At 38.9% G+C, this 10,601-nt stretch overlaps 1 long non-coding RNA gene across 1 annotated transcript; it reads left to right on the top strand.

Moving 5' to 3' along the window:
- Positions 1–2,629: 2,629 nt before the first annotated feature.
- On the top strand, positions 2,630–5,897 carry LOC121024664 (uncharacterized). The gene is made up of 2 exons (XR_005787785.1): positions 2,630–2,738; positions 5,528–5,897. It is a non-coding gene; the product is annotated as an uncharacterized LOC121024664 (long non-coding RNA).
- Positions 5,898–10,601: the final 4,704 nt, after the last annotated feature.

Here is a 10,601-nt window from a genome sequence, read left to right as displayed (position 1 = left end):
GATTCAATTTCTTCACTAGTTATGTGTTCAAATTTTCTATTTCTTCCCATTTGAGTTTTGGAAGTGTGTGGGTGTTTAGGAATTTGTCCATTTCTTCCAGGTTGTCCAGTTTGTTGGCATATAATTTTTCGTAGTATTCCCTGATAATTGCTTGTATTTCTGAGGGATGGGTTGTAATAATTCCATTTTCATTCGTGATTTTATCTATGTGGGTCCACTCTGTTTTCTTTTTAAGAAGCCTGGCTAGAGATTTATGAATTTTGGTTTTTTTTTTTTTTTTTAAAAAAAAAAAAAAAACAAATGTTGGTTTCATTGATCTGCTCTACTATTTTTGGATTCTATATTGTTTATTTCTGTTCTGATCTTTATTATTTCTCTTCTTCTGCTGGGTTTGGGGTGTCTTGGCTGTTCTGCTTCTAGTTCTTTTAGGTGTGCTGTTAGATTTTGTATTTGGGACTTTTCCTTGTTTGTTGAGATAAGCCTGGATTGCAATGTATTTTCCTCTCAGGCATGCCTTCGCTGCATCCCAAAGTGTTTGGATTGTTGTATTTTCATTTTCATTTGTTTCCATATATTTTAAAATTTCTTCTCTAATTGCCTGTTTGGCACATTCATTCTTTAGTAGGATATTCTTTAACCTCCTTGCTTTTGGAGATTTTCCAGACATTTCCATGTGGTTGATTTCAAGGTTCATAGCATGTGGTCTGAAAGTGTGCATGGTATGATCTCAATTCTTGTATAGTTATGAAGGGCTGTTTTGTGACCCAGTACGTGATCTATCGTGGAGAATGTCCCATGTGCAGTCGAGAAGAAACTATATTATGCTGTTTTGGGATGTAGAGTTCTAAGTGTATCTGTCATGTCCATCTGGTCCAATGTATCTTTCAAGGCCATTGTTTCTTTACTCTTTCTCTGTCTAGATGATCTGTCCAGTGTTGTAAGTGGAGTATTAAAGTCTCCTGCAATTACCACATTCTCATCAATAAGGTTGCTTATGCTTATGATTAATTGTTTCATATATTTGGGTTCCTCCGAATTCGGTACATAGACATTTATAATTGTTAGCTCTTCCTGATGGATAGACCCTGTAATTATTATATAATGCCCTTCTTCATCTCTTGTTACAGCCTTTAGTTGAAAGTCTAGTTTGTCTAAGTATGGCTACTCCAGCTTTCTTTTGACTTCCAGTAGCATGATAGATAGTTCTCCACTCCCTCACTTTCAATCTGAAGGTGTCCTCATGTCTCCATTGTGTCTCTTATAGACAAAATACATGGGTCTTGGTGGGGTTTTTTCCATTCTGATACCCTATGTCTTTTGGTTGGAGCACTTAGTCCATTTACATTAGTTTTATTATTGAAAGATATCGGTTTAGAGTCATTGTGTTATCTGTAGTTTTCATGCTTGTAGTGATGTCTCGGGTCCTTTGTGGTCCTTGCAACATTTCACTCACAGAGTCCCCCTTAGGGATCTTGTAGGGCTGGTTTTTGATGATGAATTCCTTCAGTGTTTTTTTTTTTTGGGGGGGGGACCTTTTTCTCTCCTTCTATTCTGAGTGACAGATTTGCTGGATAAAGGATTCTTGGCTTCATATTTTTCCTCTTCATCACATTGAAAATTTACTCCCATTCTTTTCTGTCCTGCCAAGTTTCCACAGATAGGTCTGCTACTACCCTTATGTGTCTGCCTTTGTATTTTAAGGCCCATTTATCCCTAGCTGCTTTCAGAATTCTCTCTTTATCCTTGTATTTTGCCAGTTTCACTATGATATGTCATGCAGAAGATCGATTCAAGTTATGTCTGGAGGGAGTTCTCTGTGCCTCTTGGATTTCAGTACCTGTTTCCTTCCCCAGTTTGGGGAAGTTCTCAGCTATGATTTGTTCAAGTACACCTTGCAGCCCCTTTATCTTCCTTCTTCTTCTGGAATTCCTGTGATACGGATATTGTTTCATTTGACTGAATCACTTAATTTTCTAATTTTCCCCTCGTGATACTGGATGTTTTAAATCTTTTACTCAGCTTCCTCTTTTTCTATAATTTTATCTTCTAATTCACCTATTCTCCCCTCTGCCTCTTCCATCCATGCTGTGGCTGCCTCCATTTTATTATGCACCTAATTTATAGCAATTTTTAATTCATCATGACTATTTTGATCTCTGTAGCAGTAGATTCTCTGCTGTCTTCTATGCTTTTTTCACGCCCAGCGATTAATTTTATGACTATTATTCTAAATTCTTGTTTAGTTAGATTTCTTATATCTGTTTTGATCAATTCATTTGTCGCTTCTTCCTGGAATTTCCTTTGAGGAGAATTCTTCTGTTTCATCATTTTAGCTATTTTTCTGTCCCTTACTAGTTTTAAAAGCTTTTCATGTGCTCTGCCCCTGGGAGCACTGCTATATTAAAGGGTGGGGGGTCATACACTGTCCAGGGCCTTGCCCTTCAGATGTTTTTTGAAGATTGTTACTTGCTCTCTGTTGTTGTGACTTTGGTTATTTTATTTCCCTACTCTTGGACCCTCCACCATTTGTGCTTTGATTTGTTCCTTGATGTAGCCCTGGAAAGGAAAACAACCAGAGAAACCAACGGGAAACAAAAACACGCAAACACACAGACAAATAAAGCAAACGAACACACAAAAACAATCCAAAAGGAAAAAACCAGAAACACCATCTACAGGTAAAGAACAGGGTGGAGGCAGTGCTGATGGAAGAGCATATACAAAGACATAAATGACAGGTGAGGGGAGAAAGAAAAACATTAACCAGGCAGAGAGACTAAATGGCCTAATCCATAGAGAGAGAAAGGAAAATAAAGAAGGAGACAGAGAAGAAGAAATGAAGATAAAGTTAACCAGACAGAGAAACTAGATGGCTTGATTATTCCAGAGAGAGGGAAAGGAAAGTAAAGAAGGAGGCGTAGAACCTGTTTCAAGAGAATGCATTAAATTTGTCTGCTTAAACAAACCAACAAAAAGAGTAACCAGCCTAGAGGAGGGAAATGATAAGTAGGAGAAAAGAAGAATGAATATATCTAACTAACAAGAATTGTCCAAGAATTAATCCAGGGAATGCAGTAGTGCTAGTCTGGAGGAGGGGGCTGTCTGGTTCTTCAGTGTCTATCCCGCTCCAGTAGTCACCTGGCGGCAGAAGGCCGTGTTTTGGTGTAGGTGGGTCCCGCCTCCATTCTGGGCCCCATGGACCGATTCCTGAGGCCCAGCCTTGGTGGTGGTGGGGGGGAGGGAGGGCAAAATGGCGACCTCCCAGTCTCTTCTCCACAGGCCCGGTGATCCAAATCACGTCTTTGGAGTTGTCTTTGCTGTGCTGTGGGCACAGACATGGCAGTCTGTCTCCCTCCCCCGACTCCCGTGCCCTGGCACTTGGCTGGAATTCTAACTCCCACTCCGTGCACCCTGGCACTGGGGAAGCACCTCTCCATGTTGCCAGATATGTGGTTCTGGCTTGTTTTGTCCTGTCCCACAGCACCTCAGGGAGTGGACCACTTTCTCCTACTGTGGACTGCACCCCTGACCTAGACATTGAGCCTGGGGGTGACTCCCCTTCTCCCCAGGTGCGCTAACAGGGCACCTGGCCCCAGTCCAGAGAAAGCCCCGCAGTTAGAGATGGGATCCCTCTCTGTCCCAGTCAAAGAGGTTTTTATCTTGTCCAAAGATAGTACTACACTTCCCCAGCCTCTCTTTCTCTTCACTTTGTCTTTGCACAGAAGAGGATCCCTTCCCTCCGTGCCTACTTGGCCCATTTTATCTCCCCCAGTTCCCAATCACCCACCTATGGCATGTCGGATTGTTCTGGTGTCTCCCTGGTAGACTCAGTCTCTTTTCTTCCCAGCGGAAAGAGTTTATATAGAATGTGATAACACTTTAAAGACATGTTATGGATTCATTATTAGCTTCCAGAATGTACAAAACACTAATATGGTAATATCGAAGCACAAATAACTCAATAGAAGAATGGTCAAAGAAAGACAACTCTTATAATAAAAAGAAAGACAAAATATAAATGTTCAATAATAATAATAAATTGACTTCATTACTATCATGGGAATATAATTCAACATGAGATACCACTTTTAGCCGATCATACTTCCAATAATTAAAAGTCTCCATCATCTTCAATTTTAAGAAAGATGTGGTGAGATATACACTGTTTATGAGAGTGTAATTTTTTAATGTTTATTTTGAGATGGAGACAGAGAGAGAGCGCAAGTGGGGAGGGGCAAAGAGAGAAGGAGAGAGAGAATCCCAAGCAGGCTCCGTGCTGTCAGTGAAGAGCCCAGCATGGGGCTCGATCTCACAAACCATGAGATCATGACCTGAGCCAAAATCAAGAGTTGGACACTTAACTGACTGAGCTACTCAGGCTCCCCGAGATTGCAATATTTAATACTATTTTAGCAATATCAAAACTTTAATGTGTATGCTCTTTGATACATATTTTTTGTGGAAACCGTGAAAATACTCCTACATATGAACAAATACACTTTAATAAAGAAAAGTTGTATGGGTACTAAATGCTTTTTACTAGAAGAATTATTAATAATTATCCTTTCATACAATGTAGTGTCATGAAGCAGTTGAAAAAATGGGGAAGTTCTGTTTTGATATAGAAAATTCGTTGTGGGTGCCTGGGTGGCTCAGTTGGTTGAATCGGACTTTGGCTCAGGTGAGTTCAAGCCCTGTGTCAGGCTCTGTGCTGACAGCTCAGAGCCTGAAGCCTGCTTCAGTTTCTGTGTCTCTCTCTTTTTCTCTGCCCCTTCCCCACTCATGCTCTGTCTCTCAAAAATGAATAAACGTTAAAAAAAGAAAGAAAAATCATTGAGACATTATTAATTGGATCTAAACAATTAGGAGAATAGTATGTATCGTATGATCTAATAATTTATCAAATCCTCTTATCTAAAACTTTACATTAGTGTAAATACTGTGTATACATTTAAATGCATAGAAAAATGTCTCGAAAGTACCGATACTTGTGTTTTCTTCTGGATATAGGAGGACTGAAGAAAGGCAAAAGTTTGGTGGCAAGAGTTTTGTCTGTGTTGTTTGGATTATTTATAGTTCCATTATATCCATTTATCATTTGTGTGAATAAATAAATACAGATCTTCTAAAGAACATAAAAATGTGTTGAAGGCTAAAGGGGTCAACATGGGGCCAGTTGATCAGTTAAAGAAGCCTAGAAAAACAAGAAACACAGAAATAGACTTCCCAGCACTTTTCTTAGGGAAAAAAAAAAAAACTCCTAAGATGATGAAACATCTGGTCTATGTGACAGATAAATCATTGTGCAGTCAGACTCTTCAGACATAAAGCAAGATGCCAGTTATCAGCATCATATGACTTTGATTTTATGTTTATGAAGAAATGATCTAATAGTTCTGATTTTCTTGTAACCCACCTAGAAGGGAAAGTGGGGTGTTATCTTCTCAACAGTCATATCTGACCCGTATGATACTTGGATTTCTCAGTATGAGTTAATTAATTGACCTTCTTTGTTTATATCTTTCAGTCTTGTGATAATCAGCATAATTTCACCTCCTGAATTTGAATGAATTATGGGACATAACCAAGATCAGACTGTAGACATCTAAGATTGAAGGCCATGGCCTGGATCCTAAAGAACTCACCAGGGCAAATAAACCCTGTGAGATGGTCCTGCAGCAGCCAATCAATGCTCTTTTGTGCCACCCAGTCCCTGCTGTGTAACTTTGAGTTTCTATAAATCCATTAAGGTCCCAATAAATTTTGTGTCTCATTGCTCTCTTAGTTCTATATGACTACTAGCTAATAAACTGAATTTTTAGTAAATGTTTTGTAATAACTCCAAATACAAAATACTACTAAAATTGGTGTCAAAATATAACTTTTTTTCCTACAAATGGCCTTCTACTCATTTTTTGTAGTGTGGAAATATCAGGGAAGTGTGTGTGGGAGAGATAAAGGGTAAAATCTGAAAAAGAATTAAAGTTCCAGAACATTCTCCTCCCTTTACTGTCAATATTTCCATGCTGTCTATCTATCCTATGATATGCCTCATTCGTATAGATAATTTTTTTCCTGATCATGATGGTTGATGTGCTTGTTTTTTTGTAAAATTCCACTTGTAATATGTTCTGTATTAAAGAAATAAGGTATGTCAATTAAAAGCATTTATGAAAATTAGAACTTCCGGGGAAGATGCTGAAGTAAGAAGATCCTAGGCTCATCCCATCCCATGATACACCTAAATACCCACATCAGTATAAATAATGTAGAAAATGACCAAAACACTGGAAGAACAGACTCTCCACAGCTAAATGCAGAGAAGAGGCCACATCGAAAAGGATAGTAAGGGCTGAGATGTAGTTGGGAGACAAACTGTCCTATTAGATTGTCTGAAAGGAGGAGGGAGGTCTCAGCCATGGGGAGGGGAGAGGAGCAGACCCCACACAAGTCACCCCCAGCATGGAGGATGGAGGATGCACAATAGGAAGATGAATCCACATAACATTTGGCTTTGAAAACCAGAGTGACATAACAAGTTTTTAGTCAGTGGGGCTGAACACCTGGAACTTTAAAAATCAGCCAGCTTGTCTCTGGGAGAGGTAGAAGTTGATGGGAGATTGAGTTGCCACGGTGAAAGAGATAGCACAATAATCATTCTCCCTAGATACAGCATAGAAACATCAGTTTGAAAAATACCTGTGATATATGAGAGGGATATTTGTTTACCAATCTCAGAGTGTGTGCTGGAAAGGGCAGGGATCTTCAGGAGACTTTGTCAGAACAAAAGAGCTAGTCGGCACCACTTCCCTTCCCCACCCCCAGCCTAGATACCTGGACACCTGTGTGAACCAGGGCAGAACAATCTCCACCTAGCTTGCTAACAGCATACCATGCCCCTATGCCCTTCTGTGTATCTACCCCCTGCAGTCCAACCCCAGCAGGTGTTTTCCAGATTGGCTGCAGGTCCCCACCTACATGGACCTTGATGGCATCATGCACCCTGCCCTCATGTTCTCTTGAAGACCCACCCTATCCAACATGCTCTTGACAGGTGTCCATCAAAGTGGCACCACAAGCATGGCCATGTGCAACGAGCCCCAAAAGGGCAAGAACCACACCAAAGTGACTCCTGACCAGAGGAGAGGGGAAGTAAACCACACACAATAGTTTGCAGCCTCAGCAGTGGGTTGGGGGCAAAATATCTTCTGACGTCAGGACCCACCCACCAATGAAAGCTTCTCAAGGGACAACACAGGGAGAGCACGCTTCAGTTTGGTGCCATTGCAGCTCTGGAAAACACCAAGTCTAACCTAACACAAGCTAAAAGCTGCCTTACACTGGCCCATTAGCAACAGAAAATATCCTTTCCCACAACAAGCCAAAAGAGGCATTGCAGATGGCTGGACTGAAGACAAATGAGGCATAAACACAACAGTGGGGCACATACAGTGCACAAAGGAGACATCCCTAAAGTACCAGGTTGTCATGAGCAGGGGACATTGCACTGCAGAGCACTACAGGACCTCTTCTTCACATGGCCATTACTATCAAGTGCAGAAGACATAGCTGAACTTCCTACTATATAGGAATAGAGGGAGAGTTAAACAAAATGAGGAGATAGGTGAACAGGTCCCAAATGAAAGAACAAGGCAAAATCAAAGAAGGAGAGCTAAATAAAACAAGTAATATGCTTGATAGAGAATTTAAGGTAATGGTCATAAAAATATTCACTGGGACTTCAGAAAGGAGGGAAGGACCTCAGTAAGATCCTCAACAAAGAGATAGAAAACAAAACAAAAGAACCAAGCAGAAATTAAGAACTCAATAACTGAAATTTAAAATACACTAGAAGGAATAAATAGTAGACAAGAGGAAGCAGAAAAGATCAGGTACTTGGAGGACAGAATAATGAAAAGCAATCAAGTTGAAGAAGAAAGAGAAATAAAGAATAATAAAATAGATTAAGGGGACTCAGTGACACAATAAAGTGTAACATTCATATTATACCAATCCTAGAAGAAGAAATAGCAAGTGGGCATAAAATTTATTTGAAGAAATAATAGCTGAATACTTCTCTAATCTGGGGAAGATAACAGACGTCCAGATCCAGGAAGAAATGAGAGCCCCCCAAGAAAATCGCCCAAGAATCTCCACACCAAGACAGATATGTAAAATGGCAAAAAGTAGCTATAGAGAATTCTAAAAGCAGAAAGAGAAAAGTAAACAGTTGAATACAAGGGAAATCCAGAGGGCTATCAGCGGATTTCTCAGCAGAAACTTTGCAAGCCAGAAAGGAGTGACTTGGCATATTCAAATCGCTGAAAGGAAACAAAACAAAACAAAACAAAACAAAACAAAACAAAACGGCAACCAGAATACTCTATCAAGCAAGGTTATCATTCAGAACAGAAGGAGACATTTAAATTTTTCCTAAACAAAGTTAAAGGAATTCATACCAGCCTTACAAAAATGTTAAAGGGTAATCTGAGTGGAAATGAAAATTGATAAGGAGGAATAAAAAATAAGCACAAAATCAGCAAAATTAAGTAATCAGTCAAGGTATTCTGTGGGAAATAAGTTTAGGAATTCTGTGAACTTGCATCAATGGGTGAAGAAGGCTTAGGACAAATCCATAGGAATGGGAAGCCACAGGATGAAAGTGTCCAGGATACATAAACGGTGTAAGTGCCTCCAACACAGGACAAAAGCAGAAAGCTGCTTTCACAAGATGGAGCATCCAGAATAGGCAAACAGGTAAATAGGGCTATAGATGGCCACAGCAAGGTGAAATTGCCCAGAGTGGAGCTAATTAGAAAAAAAAAAAAAAAAACTGCCTTGTTGACCTTGATGTAGCATGCTCTGTCTTTCTTATCTCCTAGGCAAGTTGAGATAAACAGACGTGGCACCTGGTGCCTGCAATAAACAGCCATCTGCTCAGCCTGAGGATTTTGTTTTATATTGACCCAAACCCCTAACACCATATCTTCGAAACCCCCTTTCTCTCACACACGAGTTACTCATCACTGTTTCATTGTCTTTTTCTGCATGTTCATCACGTTTGTAAGCCTTCTGATCCTAATAAAAATGGAGCAAGAACCCTTACTCAAGGCTCTTGTCTCCTCCCAGACATTAGCCTCTCTTGCATTTAATTCTGCGTCTACTCTCTTGCTGGACAAGAGAGAACTCCAGACTCAAAATCTGTGACAGTATTTACAATATAAAAATGTGAACGTGAAAACATATACATAAAATGTAGGGGGCAGTTTTAAAAATTTAGGGCATTTAGAATAGTTCAAACTTAAGTGGCCATCAACTTAATATAGATTACTATATGCATGGAATGCCATATATAAACCCAATGGCCGCGACAAATAAAAGACTTGTCACAGATATGCAAAAAATAAAGGAAATGGATGTCAAGCATATTCACTACAAAAAAACATGTAAAACCACATGAGAAGAGAGTAAGAGAAGAAAAGAACAGAGAACCAAAAAAAAAAAAAATCCATAAAACAAGTAAAATGGCAATAAGTACATACCTATAAATAATTACTTTGAATGTATATGGGTGAAATGCTTCCACTAAAAGACATAAAGTGAGTAAATGGATAAAAAACCAAGACCCGTCTATATCCTGCCTTCAACAGATTTGCTTTAGACCTAAGGACACATGAAGACTGAAATTGAAATGATAGGAAAACATTTATCATGCAAATGGAGGTGAAAAGAAAGCTGGGGTAGTAATATTGGGAAAATAGACTTTATTATTTTTCTTTGGAAAAATAGACTTTAAAACAAATACTGTAACAAGAAACAAAGAAAGACAAGTAACGATAAACGATATTAGTTTCAGGTGCACAATATAGTGGTGGAACAATTCTATACATTACTCAGTGCTTATCATGATAAGTGTACTCTTTAATCTTCATCACCTATTTCACCCATTATCCCACCCACCTCCCCTCCAGTAACCATCAGTTTGCTTTCTATAGTTATGAATGTTTCTTTGTCTCTCTTTCATTTTCCTTTGTTAGTTGTTTTTTTGTAAATTCCACATAATGTTTCTTAATTTCTCTTTCTGTGACTTCATTATTGGCGTATAGAAATGAAACAGATTTCTGTACTTTGAATTTGTACCTGCAACAGTACTGAATTTGTTTATAATTTCCAGAAGTTCTTTTGGTGGAGTCTTTCAGGTTTTCTATATACAGTATCATGTCATCTGCAAATAGTGACAGTTTTACTTCATACTGATTCGGATGCCTTTTATTTCTTTTTGTTGTCTGATTACTGTGGCTAGGACTTCCAGTACTATTTTGAATAAAAGTGGTGAGAGTGGACATCTTTGTCTTATTTCTGACCTTAGAGAAATACCTCTCAGTTTTTCCCCATTGAGGATGATGTTAGCTGTGGGTTTTTCAGATGTGGTCCTTATCATTTTGAGGTATGTTCTCTCTAAACCTACTTTGTTGCGGGGTTTTTATCATGAATGGATGTTTTACTTTGTCAAATGCTTTTTCTGCATATATTGAGATGATCATATGGTTCTTATCTTTCTCTTATTTATATAATGTATCATGTTGATTGATTTGTGAATA

This window comes from Herpailurus yagouaroundi, unplaced genomic scaffold (genome assembly GCF_014898765.1).
Source record: "Herpailurus yagouaroundi ecotype Mexico unplaced genomic scaffold, PumYag 66680, whole genome shotgun sequence".
In the NCBI taxonomy this organism is placed as follows: domain Eukaryota; kingdom Metazoa; phylum Chordata; class Mammalia; order Carnivora; family Felidae; genus Herpailurus; species Herpailurus yagouaroundi.
This window is presented reverse-complemented; position numbering and strand designations above follow the sequence as displayed.